Raw genomic sequence first — 24,154 nt, forward strand, 5'->3', positions numbered from 1 at the left:
ATCACGGGTGGTTTCCATTCAGAGAACACATAATTTCATTCCTAAAACACAGTGTTCTATTCATAGAACACAGGGTTCGATTTATAGAACACAGGGTTCTATTCATAGAACACAAGGTTTTATTCATAGAACAGATGGTTATATTTATAGATCACGGGTGGTTTCCATTCAGAGAACACATGGTTTCATTCATAAAACACAGGGTTCTATTCATAGAACACAGGGTTCCATTCATAGAACACAGGGTTCTATTAATAGAACACAAGGTTTTATTCATAGAACACATGGTTATATTTATAGATCACGGGTGGTTTCCATTCAGAGAACACATGGTTTCATTCATAAAACACAGGGTTCTATTCATAGAACACAGGGTTCCATTCATAGAACACAGGGTTCTATACATAGAACACAAGGTTTTATTCATAGAACAGATGGTTATATTTATAGATCACGGGTGGTTTCCATTCAGAGAACACATGGTTTCATTCATAAAACACAGGGTTCTATTCATAGAACACAGGGTTCTATTAATAGAACACAAGGTTTTATTCATAGAACACATGGTTATATTTATAGATCACGGGTGGTTTCCATTCAGAGAACACATAATTTCATTCCTAAAACACAGTGTTCTATTCATAGAACACAGGGTTCGATTTATAGAACACAGGGTTCTATTCATAGAACACAAGGTTTTATTCATAGAACAGATGGTTATATTTATAGATCACGGGTGGTTTCCATTCAGAGAACACATGGTTTCATTCATAAAACACAGGGTTCTATTCATAGAACACAGGGTTCCATTCATAGAACACAGGGTTCTATTAATAGAACACAAGGTTTTATTCATAGAACACATGGTTATATTTATAGATCACGGGTGGTTTCCATTCAGAGAACACATAATTTCATTCATAAAACACAGGGTTCTATTCATAGAACACAGGGTTCCATTTATAGAACACAGGGTTCTATTCATAGAACACAATGTTTTATTCATAGAACAGATGGTTATATTTATAGATCACGGGTGGTTTCCATTCAGAGAACACATGGTTTCATTCATAAAACACAGGGTTATATTCATAGAACACAGGGTTCCATTCATAGAACACAGGGTTCTATACATAGAACACAAGGTTTTATTCATAGAACAGATGGTTATATTTATAGATCACGGGTGGTTTCCATTCAGAGAACACATGGTTTCATTCATAAAACACAGGGTTCTATTCATAGAACACAGGGTTCCATTCATAGAACACATGGTTCTATTAATAGAACACAAGGTTTTATTCATAGAACACATGGTTATATTTATAGATTACGGGTGGTTTCCATTCAGAGAAAACATAATTTAATTCATAAAACACAGGGTTCTATTCATAGAACACAGGGTTCCATTTGTAGAACACAGGGTTCTATTCATAGAACACAAGGTTTTATTCATAGAAAAGATGGTTATATTTATAGATCATGGGTGGTTTTCATTCAGAGAACACATGGTTTCATTCATAAAACACAGGGTTCTATTCATAGAACACAGCGTTCCATTCATAGAACACAGGGTTCTATTAATAGAACACAAGGTTTTAGTTATAGAACACATGGTTATATTTATAGATCACGGTTGGTTTCCATTCAGAGAACACATAAATTCATTCCTAAAACACAGTGTTCTATTCATAGAACACAGGGTTCCATTTATAGAACACAGGGTTCTATTCATAGAACACAAGGTTTTATTCATAGAACAGATGGTTATATTTATAGATCCAGGGTGGTTTCTATTCAGAGAACACATGGTTTCATTCATAAAACACAGGGTTCTATTCATAGAACACAGGGTTCCATTCATAGAACACAGGGTTCTATTAATAGAACACAATGTTTTATTCATAGAACACATGGTTATATTTATAGATCACAGGTGGTTTCCATTCAGAGAACACATAATTTCATTCCTAAAACACAGTGTTCTATTCATAGAACACAGGGTTCCATTTATAGAACACAGGGTTCTATTCATAGAACACAAGGTTTTATTCATAGAACAGATGGTTATATTTATAGATCACGGGTGGTTTTCATTCAGAGAACACATAATTTCATTAATTAAACACAGGGTTCTATTCATAGAACACAGGGTTCCATTTATAGAACACAGGGTTCTATTAATAGAACACAATGTTTTATTCATAGAACACATGGTTATATTTATAGATCACAGGTGGTTTCCATTCAGAGAACACATAATTTCATTCCTAAAACACAGTGTTCTATTCATAGAACACAGGGTTCCATTTATAGAACACAGGGTTCTATTCATAGAACACAAGGTTTTATTCATAGAACAGATGGTTATATTTATAGATCACGGGTGGTTTCCATTCAGAGAACACATGGTTTCATTCATAAAACACAGGGTTCTATTCATAGAACACAGGGTTCCATTTATAGAACACAGGGTTCTATTCATAGAACACAAGGTTTTATTCATAGAACAGATGGTTATGTTTATAGATCACGGGTGGTTTCCATTCAGAGAACACATGGTTTCATTTATAAAACACAGGGTTCTATTCATAGAACACAGGGTTCCATTCATAGAACACAGGGTTCTATTAATAGAACACAAGGTTTTATTCATAGAACACATGGTTATATTTATAGATTACGGGTGGTTTCCATTCAGAGAACACATAAATTAATTCATAAAACACAGGGTTCTATTCATAGAACACAGGGTTCCATTTGTAGAACACAGGGTTCTATTCATAGAACACAAGGTTTTATTCATAGAAAAGATGGTTATATTTATAGATCACGGGTGGTTTCCATTCAGAGAACACATGGTTTCATTCATAAAACACAGGGTTCTATTCATAGAACACAGGGTTCCATTCATAGAACACAGGGTTCTATAAATAGAACACAAGGTTTTATTCATAGAACACATGGTTATATTTATAGATCACGGGTGGTTTACATTCAGAGAACCCATAATTTCATTAATAAAACACAGGGTTATATTCATAGAACACAGGGTTCCATTTATAGAACACATGGTTCTATTCTTAGAAAACAAGGTTTTATTCATAGAACAGATGGTTATATTTATAGATCACGGGTGGTTTCCATTCAGAGAACACATGGTTTCATTCATAAAACACAGGGTTCTATTCATAGAACACAGGGTTCCATTCATAGAACACAGGGTTCTATTAATAGAACACAAGGTTTTATTCATAGAACACATGGTTATATTTATAGATCACGGGTGGTTTCCATTCAGAGAACACATAATTTCATTCCTAAAACACAGTGTTCTATTCATAGAACACAGGGTTCCATTCATAGAACACAAATTTTTATTCATAGAACAGATGGTTATATTTATAGATCACGGGTGGTTTCCATTCAGAGAACACATGGTTTCATTCATAAAACACAGGGTTCTATTCATAGAACACAGGGTTCCATTCATAGAACACAGGGTTCTATTCATAGAACACAAGGTTTTATTCATAGAACAGATGGTTATATTTATAGATCACGGGTGGTTTCCATTCAGAGAACACATGGTTTCATTCATAAAACACAGGGTTCTATTCATAAAACACAGGGTGCCATTCATAGAACACAGGGTTCTATTAATAGAACACAAGGTTTTATTTATAGAACGCATGGTTATATTTATAGATCATGGGTGGTTTCCATTCAGAGAACACATAATTTCATTCATAAAACACAGGGTTCTATTCATAGAACACAGGGTTCCATTCATAGAACACAGGGTTCTATTCAAATAGCACAAGGTTTTATTCATAGAACAGATGGTTATATTTATAGATCACGGGTGGTTTCCATTCAGAGAACACATGGTTTCATTCATAAAACACAGGGTTCTATTCATAGAACACAGGGTTCCATTCATAGAACACAGGGTTCTATTAATAGAACACAAGGTTTTATTCATAGAACACATGGTTATATTTATAGATCACGGGTGGTTTCCATTCAGAGAACACATAATTTCATTCCTAAAACACAGTGTTCTATTCATAGAACACAGGGTTCCATTTATAGAACACAGGGTTCTATTCATAGAACACAAGGTTTTATTCATAGAACAGATGGTTATATTTATAGATCACGGGTGGTTTCCATTCAGAGAACACATAGTTTCATTCATAAAACACAGGGTTCTATTCATAGAACACAGGGTTCCATTCATAGAACACAGGGTTCTATTAATAGAACACAAGGTTTTATTCATAGAACACATGGTTATATTTATAGATCATGGGTGGTTTCCATTCAGAGAACACATAATTTCATTCATAAAACACAGGGTTCTATTTATAGAACACAGGGTTCCATTTATAGAACACAGGGTTCTATTCATAGAACACAATGTTTTATTCATAGAACAGATGGTTATATTTATAGATCACGGGTGGTTTCCATTCAGAGAACACATGGTTTCATTCATAAAACACAGGGTTCTATTCATAGAACACAGGGTTCCATTCATAGAACACAGGGTTCTATACATAGAACACAAGGTTGTATTCATAGAACACATGGTTATATTTATAGATCACGGGTGGTTTTCATTCAGAGAACACATAATTTCATTAATAAAACACAGGGTTTTATTCATAGAACACAGGGTTCCATTTATAGAACACATGGTTCTATTCATAGAACACAAGGTTTTATTCATAGAACAGATGGTTATATTTATAGATCACGGGTGGTTTCCATTCAGAGAACACATGGTTTCATTCATAAAACACAGGGTTCTATTCATAGAACACAGGGTTCCATTCATAGAACACAGGGTTCTATAAATAGAACACAAGGTTTTATTCATAGAACACCTGGTTATATTTATAGATTACGGGTGGTTTCCATTCAGAGAAAACATAATTTAATTCATAAAACACAGGGTTCTATTCATAGAACACAGGGTTCCATTTGTAGAACACAGGGTTCTATTCATAGAACACAAGGTTTTATTCATAGAAAAGATGTTTATATTTATAGATCATGGGTGGTTTTCATTCAGAGAACACATGGTTTCATTCATAAAACACAGGGTTCTATTCATAGTACACAGCGTTCCATTCATAGAACACAGGGTTCTATTAATAGAACACAAGGTTTTATTCATAGAACACATGGTTATATTTATAGATCACGGTTGGTTTCCATTCAGAGAACACATAAATTCATTCCTAAAACACAGTGTTCTATTCATAGAACACAGGGTTCCATTTATAGAACACAGGGTTCTATTCATAGAACACAAGGTTTTATTCATAGAACAGATGGTTATATTTATAGATCATGGGTGGTTTCCATTCAGAGAACACATGGTTTCATTCATAAAACACAGGGTTCTATTCATAGAACACAGGGTTCCATTCATAGAACACAGGGTTCTATTAATAGAACACAAGGTTTTATTCATAGAACACATGGTTATACTTATAGATCACGGGTGGTTTCCATTCAGAGAACACATAATTTAATTCATAAAACACAGGGTTCTATTCATAGAACACAGGGTTCCATTTATAGAACACAGGGTTCTATTCATAGAACACAAGGTTTTATTCATAGAACAGATGGTTATATTTATAGATCACGGGTGGTTTCCATTCAGAGAACACATGGTTTCATTCATGAAACACAGGGTTCTATTCATAGAACACAGGGTTCCATTCATAGAACACAGGGTTCTATACATAGAACACAAGGTTTTATTCATAGAACAGATGGTTATATTTATAGATCACGGGTGGTTTCCATTCAGAGAACACATGGTTTCATTCATAAAACACAGGGTTCCATTCATAGAACACAGGGTTCTATTAATAGAACACAAGGTTTTATTCATAGAACACATGGTTATATTTATAGATCACGGGTGGTTTCCATTCAGAGAACACATAATTTCATTCATAAAACACAGGGTTCTATTCATAGAACACAGGGTTCCATTTATAGAACACAGGGTTCTATTCATAGAACACAATGTTTTATTCATAGAACAGATGGTTATATTTATAGATCACGGGTGGTTTCCATTCAGAGAACACATGGTTTCATTCATAAAACACAGGGTTATATTCATAGAACACAGGGTTCCATTCATAGAACACAGGGTTCTATACATAGAACACAAGGTTTTATTCATAGAACAGATGGTTATATTTATAGATCACGGGTGGTTTCCATTCAGAGAACACATGGTTTCATTCATAAAACACAGGGTTCTATTCATAGAACACAGGGTTCCATTCATAGAACACATGGTTCTATTAATAGAACACAAGGTTTTATTCATAGAACACATGGTTATATTTATAGATTACGGGTGGTTTCCATTCAGAGAAAACATAATTTAATTCATAAAACACAGGGTTCTATTCATAGAACACAGGGTTCCATTTGTAGAACACAGGGTTCTATTCATAGAACACAAGGTTTTATTCATAGAAAAGATGGTTATATTTATAGATCATGGGTGGTTTTCATTCAGAGAACACATGGTTTCATTCATAAAACACAGGGTTCTATTCATAGAACACAGCGTTCCATTCATAGAACACAGGGTTCTATTAATAGAACACAAGGTTTTAGTTATAGAACACATGGTTATATTTATAGATCACGGTTGGTTTCCATTCAGAGAACACATAAATTCATTCCTAAAACACAGTGTTCTATTCATAGAACACAGGGTTCCATTTATAGAACACAGGGTTCTATTCATAGAACACAAGGTTTTATTCATAGAACAGATGGTTATATTTATAGATCCAGGGTGGTTTCTATTCAGAGAACACATGGTTTCATTCATAAAACACAGGGTTCTATTCATAGAACACAGGGTTCCATTCATAGAACACAGGGTTCTATTAATAGAACACAATGTTTTATTCATAGAACACATGGTTATATTTATAGATCACAGGTGGTTTCCATTCAGAGAACACATAATTTCATTCCTAAAACACAGTGTTCTATTCATAGAACACAGGGTTCCATTTATAGAACACAGGGTTCTATTCATAGAACACAAGGTTTTATTCATAGAACAGATGGTTATATTTATAGATCACGGGTGGTTTTCATTCAGAGAACACATAATTTCATTAATTAAACACAGGGTTCTATTCATAGAACACAGGGTTCCATTTATAGAACACAGGGTTCTATTAATAGAACACAATGTTTTATTCATAGAACACATGGTTATATTTATAGATCACAGGTGGTTTCCATTCAGAGAACACATAATTTCATTCCTAAAACACAGTGTTCTATTCATAGAACACAGGGTTCCATTTATAGAACACAGGGTTCTATTCATAGAACACAAGGTTTTATTCATAGAACAGATGGTTATATTTATAGATCACGGGTGGTTTCCATTCAGAGAACACATGGTTTCATTCATAAAACACAGGGTTCTATTCATAGAACACAGGGTTCCATTTATAGAACACAGGGTTCTATTCATAGAACACAAGGTTTTATTCATAGAACAGATGGTTATGTTTATAGATCACGGGTGGTTTCCATTCAGAGAACACATGGTTTCATTTATAAAACACAGGGTTCTATTCATAGAACACAGGGTTCCATTCATAGAACACAGGGTTCTATTAATAGAACACAAGGTTTTATTCATAGAACACATGGTTATATTTATAGATTACGGGTGGTTTCCATTCAGAGAACACATAAATTAATTCATAAAACACAGGGTTCTATTCATAGAACACAGGGTTCCATTTGTAGAACACAGGGTTCTATTCATAGAACACAAGGTTTTATTCATAGAAAAGATGGTTATATTTATAGATCACGGGTGGTTTCCATTCAGAGAACACATGGTTTCATTCATAAAACACAGGGTTCTATTCATAGAACACAGGGTTCCATTCATAGAACACAGGGTTCTATAAATAGAACACAAGGTTTTATTCATAGAACACATGGTTATATTTATAGATCACGGGTGGTTTACATTCAGAGAACCCATAATTTCATTAATAAAACACAGGGTTATATTCATAGAACACAGGGTTCCATTTATAGAACACATGGTTCTATTCTTAGAAAACAAGGTTTTATTCATAGAACAGATGGTTATATTTATAGATCACGGGTGGTTTCCATTCAGAGAACACATGGTTTCATTCATAAAACACAGGGTTCTATTCATAGAACACAGGGTTCCATTCATAGAACACAGGGTTCTATTAATAGAACACAAGGTTTTATTCATAGAACACATGGTTATATTTATAGATCACGGGTGGTTTCCATTCAGAGAACACATAATTTCATTCCTAAAACACAGTGTTCTATTCATAGAACACAGGGTTCCATTCATAGAACACAAATTTTTATTCATAGAACAGATGGTTATATTTATAGATCACGGGTGGTTTCCATTCAGAGAACACATGGTTTCATTCATAAAACACAGGGTTCTATTCATAGAACACAGGGTTCCATTCATAGAACACAGGGTTCTATTCATAGAACACAAGGTTTTATTCATAGAACAGATGGTTATATTTATAGATCACGGGTGGTTTCCATTCAGAGAACACATGGTTTCATTCATAAAACACAGGGTTCTATTCATAAAACACAGGGTGCCATTCATAGAACACAGGGTTCTATTAATAGAACACAAGGTTTTATTTATAGAACGCATGGTTATATTTATAGATCATGGGTGGTTTCCATTCAGAGAACACATAATTTCATTCATAAAACACAGGGTTCTATTCATAGAACACAGGGTTCCATTCATAGAACACAGGGTTCTATTCAAATAGCACAAGGTTTTATTCATAGAACAGATGGTTATATTTATAGATCACGGGTGGTTTCCATTCAGAGAACACATGGTTTCATTCATAAAACACAGGGTTCTATTCATAGAACACAGGGTTCCATTCATAGAACACAGGGTTCTATTAATAGAACACAAGGTTTTATTCATAGAACACATGGTTATATTTATAGATCACGGGTGGTTTCCATTCAGAGAACACATAATTTCATTCCTAAAACACAGTGTTCTATTCATAGAACACAGGGTTCCATTTATAGAACACAGGGTTCTATTCATAGAACACAAGGTTTTATTCATAGAACAGATGGTTATATTTATAGATCACGGGTGGTTTCCATTCAGAGAACACATAGTTTCATTCATAAAACACAGGGTTCTATTCATAGAACACAGGGTTCCATTCATAGAACACAGGGTTCTATTAATAGAACACAAGGTTTTATTCATAGAACACATGGTTATATTTATAGATCATGGGTGGTTTCCATTCAGAGAACACATAATTTCATTCATAAAACACAGGGTTCTATTTATAGAACACAGGGTTCCATTTATAGAACACAGGGTTCTATTCATAGAACACAATGTTTTATTCATAGAACAGATGGTTATATTTATAGATCACGGGTGGTTTCCATTCAGAGAACACATGGTTTCATTCATAAAACACAGGGTTCTATTCATAGAACACAGGGTTCCATTCATAGAACACAGGGTTCTATACATAGAACACAAGGTTTTATTCATAGAACACATGGTTATATTTATAGATCACGGGTGGTTTTCATTCAGAGAACACATAATTTCATTAATAAAACACAGGGTTTTATTCATAGAACACAGGGTTCCATTTATAGAACACATGGTTCTATTCATAGAACACAAGGTTTTATTCATAGAACAGATGGTTATATTTATAGATCACGGGTGGTTTCCATTCAGAGAACACATGGTTTCATTCATAAAACACAGGGTTCTATTCATAGAACACAGGGTTCCATTCATAGAACACAGGGTTCTATAAATAGAACACAAGGTTTTATTCATAGAACACCTGGTTATATTTATAGATTACGGGTGGTTTCCATTCAGAGAAAACATAATTTAATTCATAAAACACAGGGTTCTATTCATAGAACACAGGGTTCCATTTGTAGAACACAGGGTTCTATTCATAGAACACAAGGTTTTATTCATAGAAAAGATGTTTATATTTATAGATCATGGGTGGTTTTCATTCAGAGAACACATGGTTTCATTCATAAAACACAGGGTTCTATTCATAGTACACAGCGTTCCATTCATAGAACACAGGGTTCTATTAATAGAACACAAGGTTTTATTCATAGAACACATGGTTATATTTATAGATCACGGTTGGTTTCCATTCAGAGAACACATAAATTCATTCCTAAAACACAGTGTTCTATTCATAGAACACAGGGTTCCATTTATAGAACACAGGGTTCTATTCATAGAACACAAGGTTTTATTCATAGAACAGATGGTTATATTTATAGATCATGGGTGGTTTCCATTCAGAGAACACATGGTTTCATTCATAAAACACAGGGTTCTATTCATAGAACACAGGGTTCCATTCATAGAACACAGGGTTCTATTAATAGAACACAAGGTTTTATTCATAGAACACATGGTTATACTTATAGATCACGGGTGGTTTCCATTCAGAGAACACATAATTTAATTCATAAAACACAGGGTTCTATTCATAGAACACAGGGTTCCATTTATAGAACACAGGGTTCTATTCATAGAACACAAGGTTTTATTCATAGAACAGATGGTTATATTTATAGATCACGGGTGGTTTCCATTCAGAGAACACATGGTTTCATTCATGAAACACAGGGTTCTATTCATAGAACACAGGGTTCCATTCATAGAACACAGGGTTCTATACATAGAACACAAGGTTTTATTCATAGAACAGATGGTTATATTTATAGATCACGGGTGGTTTCCATTCAGAGAACACATGGTTTCATTCATAAAACACAGGGTTCTATTCATAGAACACAGGGTTCTATTAATAGAACACAAGGTTTTATTCATAGAACACATGGTTATATTTATAGATCACGGGTGGTTTCCATTCAGAGAACACATAATTTCATTCCTAAAACACAGTGTTCTATTCATAGAACACAGGGTTCGATTTATAGAACACAGGGTTCTATTCATAGAACACAAGGTTTTATTCATAGAACATATGGTTATATTTATAGATCACGGGTGGTTTCCATTCAGAGAACACATGGTTTCATTCATAAAACACAGGGTTCTATTCATAGAACACAGGGTTCCATTCATAGAACACAGGGTTCTATTAATAGAACACAAGGTTTTATTCATAGAACACATGGTTATATTTATAGATCACGGGTGGTTTCCATTCAGAGAACACATGGTTTCATTCATAAAACACAGGGTTCTATTCATAGAACACAGGGTTCCATTCATAGAACACAGGGTTCTATAAATAGAACACAATGTTTTATTCATAGAACACATGGTTATATTTATAGATCACGGGTGGTTTTCATTCAGAGAACACATAATTTCATTCCTAAAACACAGTGTTCTATTCATAGAACACAGGGTTCGATTTATAGAACACAGGGTTCTATTCATAGAACACAAGGTTTTATTCATAGAACAGATGGTTATATTTATAGATCACGGGTGGTTTCCATTCAGAGAACACATGGTTTCATTCATAAAACACAGGGTTCTATTCATAGAACACAGGGTTCCATTCATAGAACACAGGGTTCTATTAATAGAACACAAGGTTTTATTCATAGAACACATGGTTATATTTATAGATCACGGGTGGTTTCCATTTAGAGAACACATGGTTTCATTCATAAAACACAGGGTTCTATTCATAGAACACAGGGTTCTATTCATAGAACACAAGGTTTTATTCATAGAACAGATGGTTATATTTATAGATCACGGGTGGTTTCCATTCAGAGAACACATGGTTTCATTCATGAAACACAGGGTTCCATTCATAGAACACAGGGTTCTATTAATAGAACACAATGTTTTATTCATAGAACACATGGTTATATTTATAGATCACAGGTGGTTTCCATTCAGAGAACACATAATTTCATTCCTAAAACACAGTGTTCTATTCATAGAACACAGGGTTCCATTTATAGAACACAGGGTTCTATTCATAGAACACAAGGTTTTATTCATAGAACAGATGGTTATATTTATAGATCATGGGTGGTTTCCATTCAGAGAACACATGGTTTCATTCATAAAACACAGGGTTCTATTCATAGAACACAGGGTTCCATTCATAGAACACAGGGTTCTATTAATAGAACACAAGGTTTTATTCATAGAACACATGGTTATACTTATAGATCACGGGTGGTTTCCATTCAGAGAACACATAATTTAATTCATAAAACACAGGGTTCTATTCATAGAACACAGGGTTCCATTTATAGAACACAGGGTTCTATTCATAGAACACAAGGTTTTATTCATAGAACAGATGGTTATATTTATAGATCACGGGTGGTTTCCATTCAGAGAACACATGGTTTCATTCATGAAACACAGGGTTCTATTCATAGAACACAGGGTTCCATTCATAGAACACAGGGTTCTATACATAGAACACAAGGTTTTATTCATAGAACAGATGGTTATATTTATAGATCACGGGTGGTTTCCATTCAGAGAACACATGGTTTCATTCATAAAACACAGGGTTCTATTCATAGAACACAGGGTTCTATTAATAGAACACAAGGTTTTATTCATAGAACACATGGTTATATTTATAGATCACGGGTGGTTTCCATTCAGAGAACACATAATTTCATTCCTAAAACACAGTGTTCTATTCATAGAACACAGGGTTCGATTTATAGAACACAGGGTTCTATTCATAGAACACAAGGTTTTATTCATAGAACAGATGGTTATATTTATAGATCACGGGTGGTTTCCATTCAGAGAACACATGGTTTCATTCATAAAACACAGGGTTCTATTCATAGAACACAGGGTTCCATTCATAGAACACAGGGTTCTATTAATAGAACACAAGGTTTTATTCATAGAACACATGGTTATATTTATAGATCACGGGTGGTTTCCATTCAGAGAACACATGGTTTCATTCATAAAACACAGGGTTCTATTCATAGAACACAGGGTTCCATTCATAGAACACAGGGTTCTATACATAGAACACAAGGTTTTATTCATAGAACAGATGGTTATATTTATAGATCACGGGTGGTTTCCATTCAGAGAACACATGGTTTCATTCATAAAACACAGGGTTCTATTCATAGAACACAGGGTTCTATTAATAGAACACAAGGTTTTATTCATAGAACACATGGTTATATTTATAGATCACGGGTGGTTTCCATTCAGAGAACACATAATTTCATTCCTAAAACACAGTGTTCTATTCATAGAACACAGGGTTCGATTTATAGAACACAGGGTTCTATTCATAGAACACAAGGTTTTATTCATAGAACAGATGGTTATATTTATAGATCACGGGTGGTTTCCATTCAGAGAACACATGGTTTCATTCATAAAACACAGGGTTCTATTCATAGAACACAGGGTTCCATTCATAGAACACAGGGTTCTATTAATAGAACACAAGGTTTTATTCATAGAACACATGGTTATATTTATAGATCACGGGTGGTTTCCATTCAGAGAACACATGGTTTCATTCATAAAACACAGGGTTCTATTCATAGAACACAGGGTTCCATTCATAGAACACAGGGTTCTATAAATAGAACACAATGTTTTATTCATAGAACACATGGTTATATTTATAGATCACGGGTGGTTTTCATTCAGAGAACACATAATTTCATTCCTAAAACACAGTGTTCTATTCATAGAACACAGGGTTCGATTTATAGAACACAGGGTTCTATTCATAGAACACAAGGTTTTATTCATAGAACAGATGGTTATATTTATAGATCACGGGTGGTTTCCATTCAGAGAACACATGGTTTCATTCATAAAACACAGGGTTCTATTCATAGAACACAGGGTTCCATTCATAGAACACAGGGTTCTATTAATAGAACACAAGGTTTTATTCATAGAACACATGGTTATATTTATAGATCACGGGTGGTTTCCATTCAGAGAACACATGGTTTCATTCATAAAACACAGGGTTCTATTCATAGAACACAGGGTTCTATTCATAGAACACAAGGTTTTATTCATAGAACAGATGGTTATATTTATAGATCACGGGTGGTTTCCATTCAGAGAACACATGGTTTCATTCATGAAACACAGGGTTCCATTCATAGAACACAGGGTTCTATTAATAGAACACAATGTTTTATTCATAGAACACATGGTTATATTTATAGATCACAGGTGGTTTCCATTCAGAGAACACATAATTTCATTCCTAAAACACAGTGTTCTATTCATAGAACACAGGGTTCCATTTATAGAACACAGGGTTCTATTCATAGAACACAAGGTTTTATTCATAGAACAGATGGTTATATTTATAGATCATGGGTGGTTTCCATTCAGAGAACACATGGTTTCATTCATAAAACACAGGGTTCTATTCATAGAACACAGGGTTCCATTCATAGAACACAGGGTTCTATTAATAGAACACAAGGTTTTATTCATAGAACACATGGTTATACTTATAGATCACGGGTGGTTTCCATTCAGAGAACACATAATTTAATTCATAAAACACAGGGTTCTATTCATAGAACACAGGGTTCCATTTATAGAACACAGGGTTCTATTCATAGAACACAAGGTTTTATTCATAGAACAGATGGTTATATTTATAGATCACGGGTGGTTTCCATTCAGAGAACACATGGTTTCATTCATGAAACACAGGGTTCTATTCATAGAACACAGGGTTCCATTCATAGAACACAGGGTTCTATACATAGAACACAAGGTTTTATTCATAGAACAGATGGTTATATTTATAGATCACGGGTGGTTTCCATTCAGAGAACACATGGTTTCATTCATAAAACACAGGGTTCTATTCATAGAACACAGGGTTCTATTAATAGAACACAAGGTTTTATTCATAGAACACATGGTTATATTTATAGATCACGGGTGGTTTCCATTCAGAGAACACATAATTTCATTCCTAAAACACAGTGTTCTATTCATAGAACACAGGGTTCGATTTATAGAACACAGGGTTCTATTCATAGAACACAAGGTTTTATTCATAGAACAGATGGTTATATTTATAGATCACGGGTGGTTTCCATTCAGAGAACACATGGTTTCATTCATAAAACACAGGGTTCTATTCATAGAACACAGGGTTCCATTCATAGAACACAGGGTTCTATTAATAGAACACAAGGTTTTATTCATAGAACACATGGTTATATTTATAGATCACGGGTGGTTTCCATTCAGAGAACACATGGTTTCATTCATAAAACACAGGGTTCTATTCATAGAACACAGGGTTCCATTCATAGAACACAGGGTTCTATAAATAGAACACAATGTTTTATTCATAGAACACATGGTTATATTTATAGATCACGGGTGGTTTTCATTCAGAGAACACATAATTTCATTCCTAAAACACAGTGTTCTATTCATAGAACACAGGGTTCGATTTATAGAACACAGGGTTCTATTCATAGAACACAAGGTTTTATTCATAGAACAGATGGTTATATTTATAGATCACGGGTGGTTTCCATTCAGAGAACACATGGTTTCATTCATAAAACACAGGGTTCTATTAATAGAACACAGGGTTCCATTCATAGAACACAGGGTTCTATTAATAGAACACAAGGTTTTATTCATAGAACACATGGTTATATTTATAGATCACGGGTGGTTTCCATTCAGAGAACACATGGTTTCATTCATAAAACACAGGGTTCTATTCATAGAACACAGGGTTCCATTCATAGAACACAGGGTTCTATAAATAGAACACAATGTTTTATTCATAGAACACATGGTTATATTTATAGATCACGGGTGGTTTACATTCAGAGAACACATAATTTCATTCCTAAAACACAGTGTTCTATTCATAGAACAAAGGGTTCCATTTATAGAACACAGGGTTCTATTCATAGAACACAAGGTTTTATTCATAGAACAGATGGTTATATTTATAGATCATGGGTGGTTTCCATTCAGAGAACACATGGTTTCATTCATAAAACACAGGGTTCTATTCATAGAACACCGGGTTCCATTCATAGAACACAGGGTTCTATTCATAGAACACAAGGTTTTATTCATAGAACAGATGGTTATATTTATAGATCACGGGTGGTTTCCATTCAGAGAACACATAATTTCATTCATAAAACACAGGGTTCTATTCATAGAACACAGGGTTCCATTCATAGAACACAGGGTTCTATTCAAATAGCACAAGGTTTTATTCATAGAACAGATGGTTATATTTATAGATCACGGGTGGTTTCCATTCAGAGAACACATGGTTTCATTCATGAAACACAGGGTTCTATTCATAGAACACAGGGTTCCATTCATAGAACACAGGGTTCTATACATAGAACACAAGGTTTTATTCATAGAACAGATGGTTATATTTATAGATCACAGGTGGTTTCCATTCAGAGAACACATGGTTTCATTCATAAAACACAGGGTTCTATTCATAGAACACAGGGTTCTATTAATAGAACACAAGGTTTTATTCATAGAACACATGGTTATATTTATAGATCACGGGTGGTTTCCATTCAGAGAACACATAATTTCATTCCTAAAACACAGTGTTCTATTCATAGAACACAGGGTTCGATTTATAGAACACAGGGTTCTATTCATAGAACACAAGGTTTTATTCATAGAACAGATGGTTATATTTATAGATCACGGGTGGTTTCCATTCAGAGAACACATGGTTTCATTCATAAAACACAGGGTTCTATTCATAGAACACAGGGTTCCATTCATAGAACACAGGGTTCTATTAATAGAACACAAGGTTTTATTCATAGAACACATGGTTATATTTATAGATCACGGGTGGTTTCCATTCAGAGAACACATGGTTTCATTCATAAAACACAGGGTTCTATTCATAGAACACAGGGTTCCATTCATAGAACACAGGGTTCTATAAATAGAACACAATGTTTTATTCATAGAACACATGGTTATATTTATAGATCACGGGTGGTTTTCATTCAGAGAACACATAATTTCATTCCTAAAACACAGTGTTCTATTCATAGAACACAGGGTTCGATTTATAGAACACAGGGTTCTATTCATAGAACACAAGGTTTTATTCATAGAACAGATGGTTATATTTATAGATCACGGGTGGTTTCCATTCAGAGAACACATGGTTTCATTCATAAAACACAGGGTTCTATTAATAGAACACAGGGTTCCATTCATAGAACACAGGGTTCTATTAATAGAACACAAGGTTTTATTCATAGAACACATGGTTATATTTATAGATCACGGGTGGTTTCCATTTAGAGAACACATGGTTTCATTCATAAAACACAGGGTTCTATTCATAGAACACAGGGTTCCATTCATAGAACACAGGGTTCTATAAATAGAACACAATGTTTTATTCATAGAACACATGGTTATATTTATAGATCACGGGTGGTTTACATTCAGAGAACACATAATTTCATTCCTAAAACACAGTGTTCTATTCATAGAACAAAGGGTTCCATTTATAGAACACAGGGTTCTATTCATAGAACACAAGGTTTTATTCATAGAACAGATGGTTATATTTATAGATCATGGGTGGTTTCCATTCAGAGAACACATGGTTTCATTCATAAAACACAGGGTTCTATTCATAGAACACCGGGTTCCATTCATAGAACACAGGGTTCTATTCATAGAACACAAGGTTTTATTCATAGAACAGATGGTTATATTTATAGATCACGGGTGGTTTCCATTCAGAGAACACATAATTTCATTCATAAAACACAGGGTTCTATTCATAGAACACAGGGTTCCATTCATAGAACACAGGGTTCTATTCAAATAGCACAAGGTTTTATTCATAGAACAGATGGTTATATTTATAGATCACGGGTGGTTTCCATTCAGAGAACACATGGTTTCATTCATAAAACAAAGGGTTCTATTCATAGAACACAGGGTTCTATTAATAGAACACAAGGTTTTATTCATAGAACACATGGTTATATTTATAGATCACGGGTGGTTTCCATTCAGAGAACACATAATTTCATTCCTAAAACACAGTGTTCTATTCATAGAACACAGGGTTCGATTTATAGAACACAGGGTTCTATTCATAGAACACAAGGTTTTATTCATAGAACAGATGGTTATATTTATAGATCACGGGTGGTTTCCATTCAGAGAACACATGGTTTCATTCATAAAACACAGGGTTCTATTCATAAAACACAGGGTTCCATTCATAGAACACAGGGTTCTATTAATAGAACACAAGGTTTTATTCATAGAACACATGGTTATATTAATTGATCACGGGTGGTTTCCATTCAGAGAACACATAATTTCATTCATAAAACACAGGGTTCTATTCATAGAACACAGGGTTCCATTTATAGAACACAGGGTTCTATTCATAGAACACAATGTTTTATTCATAGAACACATGGTTATATTTATAGATCACAGGTGGTTTCCATTCAGAGAACACATAATTTCATTCCTAAAACACAGTGTTCTATTCATAGAACACAGGGTTCCATTTATAGAACACAGGGTTCTATTCATAGAACACAAGGTTTTATTCATAGAACAGATGGTTATATTTATAGATCATGGGTGGTTTCCATTCAGAGAACACATGGTTTCATTCATAAAACACAGGGTTCTATTCATAGAACACAGGGTTCCATTCATAGAACACAGGGTTCTATTAATAGAACACAAGGTTTTATTCATAGAACACATGGTTATATTTATAGATCACGGGTGGTTTCCATTCAGAGAACACATAATTTAATTCATAAAACACAGGGTTCTATTCATAGAACACAGGGTTCCACTTATAGAACACAGGGTTCTATTCATAGAACACAAGGTTTTATTCATAGAACAGATGGTTATATTTATAGATCACGGGTGGTTTCCATTCAGAGAACACATGGTTTCATTCATAAAACACAGGGTTCTATTCATAGAACACAGGGTTCGATTTATAGAACACAGGGTTCTATTCATAGAACACAAGGTTTTATTCATAGAACACATGGTTATATTTATAGATCACGGGTGGTTTCCATTCAGAGAACACATGGTTTCATTCATAAAACACAGGGTTCTATTCATAGAACACAGGGTTCCATTCATAGAACACAGGGTTCTATTAATAGAACACAAGGTTTTATTCATAGAACACATGGTTATATTTATAGATCACGGGTGGTTTCCATTCAGAGAACACATAATTTAATTCATAAAACACAGGGTTCTATTCATAGAACACAGGGTTCCACTTATAGAACACAGGGTTCTATTCATAGAACACAAGGTTTTATTCATAGAACAGATGGTTATATTTATAGATCACGGGTGGTTTCCATTCAGAGAACACATGGTTTCATTCATAAAACACAGGGTTCTATTCATAGAACACAGGGTTCTATTAATAGAACACAAGGTTTTATTCATAGAACACATGGTTATATTTATAGATCACGGGTGGTTTCCATTCAGAGAACACATAATTTCATTCCTAAAACACAGTGTTCTATTCATAGAACACAGGGTTCGATTTATAGAACACAGGGTTCTATTCATAGAACACAAGGTTTTATTCATAGAACAGATGGTTATATTTATAGATCACGGGTGGTTTCCATTCAGAGAACACATGGTTTCATTCATAAAACACAGGGTTCTATTCATAGAACACAGGGTTCGATTTATAGAACACAGGGTTCTATTCATAGAACACAAGGTTTTATTCATAGAACAGATGGTTATATTTATAGATCACGGGTGGTTTCCATTCAGAGAACACATGGTTTCATTCATAAAACACAGGGTTCTATTCATAGAACACAGGGTTCCATTCATAGAACACAGGGTTCTATTAATAGAACACAAGGTTTTATTCATAGAACACATGGTTATATTTATAGATCACGGGTGGTTTCCATTCAGAGAACACATGGTTTCATTCATAAAACACAGGGTTATATTCATAGAACACAGGGTTCCATTCATAGAACACAGGGTTCTATAAATAGAACACAATGTTTTATTCATAAAACACATGGTTATATTTATAGATCACGGGTGGTTTTCATTCAGAGAACACATAATTTCATTCCTAAAACACAGTGTTCTATTCATAGAACACAGGGTTCGATTTATAGAACACAGGGTTCTATTCATAGAACACAAGGTTTTATTCATAGAACAGATGGTTATATTTATAGATCACGGGTGGTTTCCATTCAGAGAACACATGGTTTCATTCATAAAACACAGGGTTCTATTCATAGAACACAGGGTTCCATTCATAGAACACAGGGTTCTATTAATAGAACACAAGGTTTTATTCATAGAACACATGGTTATATTTATAGATCACGGGTGGTTTCCATTCAGAGAACACATGGTTTCATTCATAAAACACAGGGTTCTATTCATAGAACACAGGGTTCCATTCATAGAACACAGGGTTCTATAAATAGAACACAATGTTTTATTCATAGAACACATGGTTATATTTATAGATCACGGGTGGTTTACATTCAGAGAACACATAATTTCATTCCTAAAACACAGTGTTCTATTCATAGAACAAAGGGTTCCATTTATAGAACACAGGGTTCTATTCATAGAACACAAGGTTTTATTCATAGAACAGATGGTTATATTTATAGATCATGGGTGGTTTCCATTCAGAGAACACATGGTTTCATTCATAAAACACAGGGTTCTATTCATAGAACACCGGGTTCCATTCATAGAACACAGGGTTCTATTCATAGAACACAAGGTTTTATTCATAGAACAGATGGTTATATTTATAGATCACGGGTGGTTTCCATTCAGAGAACACATAATTTCATTCATAAAACACAGGGTTCTATTCATAGAACACAGGGTTCCATTCATAGAACACAGGGTTCTATTCAAATAGCACAAGGTTTTATTCATAGAACAGATGGTTATATTTATAGATCACGGGTGGTTTCCATTCAGAGAACACATGGTTTCATTCATAAAACAAAGGGTTCTATTCATAGAACACATGGTTCTATTAATAGAACACAAGGTTTTATTCATAGAACACATGGTTATATTTATAGATCACGGGTGGTTTCCATTCAGAGAACACATAATTTCATTCCTAAAACACAGTGTTCTATTCATAGAACACAGGGTTCGATTTATAGAACACAGGGTTCTATTCATAGAACACAAGGTTTTATTCATAGAACAGATGGTTATATTTATAGATCACGGGTGGTTTCCATTCAGAGAACACATGGTTTCATTCATAAAACACAGGGTTCTATTCATAAAACACAGGGTTCCATTCATAGAACACAGGGTTCTATTAATAGAACACAAGGTTTTATTCATAGAACACATGGTTATATTAATTGATCACGGGTGGTTTCCATTCAGAGAACACATAATTTCATTCATAAAACACAGGGTTCTATTCATAGAACACAGGGTTCCATTTATAGAACACAGGGTTCTATTCATAGAACACAATGTTTTATTCATAGAACACATGGTTATATTTATAGATCACAGGTGGTTTCCATTCAGAGAACACATAATTTCATTCCTAAAACACAGTGTTCTATTCATAGAACACAGGGTTCCATTTATAGAACACAGGGTTCTATTCATAGAACACAAGGTTTTATTCATAGAACAGATGGTTATATTTATAGATCATGGGTGGTTTCCATTCAGAGAACACATGGTTTCATTCATAAAACACAGGGTTCTATTCATAGAACACAGGGTTCTATTAATAGAACACAAGGTTTTATTCATAGAACACATGGTTATATTTATAGATCACGGGTGGTTTCCATTCAGAGAACACATAATTTAATTCATAAAACACAGGGTTCTATTCATAGAACACAGGGTTCCACTTATAGAACACAGGGTTCTATTCATAGAACACAAGGTTTTATTCATAGAACAGATGGTTATATTTATAGATCACGGGTGGTTTCCATTCAGAGAACACATGGTTTCATTCATAAAACACAGGGTTCTATTCATAGAACACAGGGTTCTATTAATAGAACACAAGGTTTTATTCATAGAACACATGGTTATATTTATAGATCACGGGTGGTTTCCATTCAGAGAACACATAATTTCATTCCTAAAACACAGTGTTCTATTCATAGAACACAGGGTTCGATTTATAGAACACAGGGTTCTATTCATAGAACACAAGGTTTTATTCATAGAACAGATGGTTATATTTATAGATCACGGGTGGTTTCCATTCAGAGAACACATGGTTTCATTCATAAAACACAGGGTTCTATTCATAGAACACAGGGTTCCATTCATAGAACACAGGGTTCTATTAATAGAACACAAGGTTTTATTCATAGAACACATGGTTATATTTATAGATCACGGGTGGTTTCCATTCAGAGAACACATGGTTTCATTCATAAAACACAGGGTTCTATTCATAGAACACAGGGTTCCATTCATAGAACACAGGGTTCTATAAATAGAACACAATGTTTTATTCATAGAACACATGGTTATATTTATAGATCACGGGTGGTTTTCATTCAGAGAACACATAATTTCATTCCTAAAACACAGTGTTCTATTCATAGAACACAGGGTTCGATTTATAGTACACAGGGTTCTATTCATAGAACACAAGGTTTTATTCATAGAACAGATGGTTATATTTATAGATCACGGGTGGTTTCCATTCAGAGAACACATGGTTTCATTCATAAAACACAGGGTTCTATTCATAGAACACAGGGTTCCATTCATAGAACACAGGGTTCTATAAATAGAACACAATGTTTTATTCATAGAACACATGGTTATATTTATAGATCACGGGTGGTTTACATTCAGAGAACACATAATTTCATTCCTAAAACACAGTGTTCTATTCATAGAACAAAGGGTTCCATTTATAGAACACAGGGTTCTATTCATAGAACACAAGGTTTTATTCATAGAACAGATGGTTATATTTATAGATCATGGGTGGTTTCCATTCAGAGAACACATGGTTTCATTCATAAAACACAGGGTTCTATTCATAGAACACCGGGTTCCATTCATAGAACACAGGGTTCTATTCATAGAACACAAGGTTTTATTCATAGAACAGATGGTTATATTTATAGATCACGGGTGGTTTCCATTCAGAGAACACATAATTTCATTCATAAAACACAGGGTTCTATTCATAGAACACAGGGTTCCATTCATAGAACACAGGGTTCTATTCAAATAGCACAAGGTTTTATTCATAGAACAGATGGTTATATTTATAGATCACGGGTGGTTTCCATTCAGAGAACACATGGTTTCATTCATAAAACACAGGGTTCTATTCATAGAACACAGGGTTCTATTAATAGAACACAATGTTTTATTCATAGAACACATGGTTATATTTATAGATCACAGGTGGTTTCCATTCAGAGAACACATAATTTCATTCCTAAAACACAGTGTTCTATTCATAGAACACAGGGTTCCATTTATAGAACACAGGGTTCTATTCATAGAACACAAGGTTTTATTCATAGAACAGATGGTTATATTTATAGATCATGGGTGGTTTCCATTCAGAGAACACATGGTTTCATTCATAAAACACAGGGTTCTATTCATAGAACACCGGGTTCCATTCATAGAACACAGGGTTCTATTCATAGAACACAAGGTTTTATTCATAGAACAGATGGTTATATTTATAGATCACGGGTGGTTTCCATTCAGAGAACACATAATTTCATTCATAAAACACAGGGTTCTATTCATAGAACACAGGGTTCCATTCATAGAACACAGGGTTCTATTCAAATAGCACAAGGTTTTATTCATAGAACAGATGGTTATATTTATAGATCACGGGTGGTTTCCATTCAGAGAACACATGGTTTCATTCATAAAACAAAGGGTTCTATTCATAGAACACAGGGTTCTATTAATAGAACACAAGGTTTTATT

This window comes from Crinia signifera, unplaced genomic scaffold (genome assembly GCF_055691185.1).
Source record: "Crinia signifera unplaced genomic scaffold, ASM5569118v1 HAP2_SCAFFOLD_61, whole genome shotgun sequence".
In the NCBI taxonomy this organism is placed as follows: domain Eukaryota; kingdom Metazoa; phylum Chordata; class Amphibia; order Anura; family Myobatrachidae; genus Crinia; species Crinia signifera.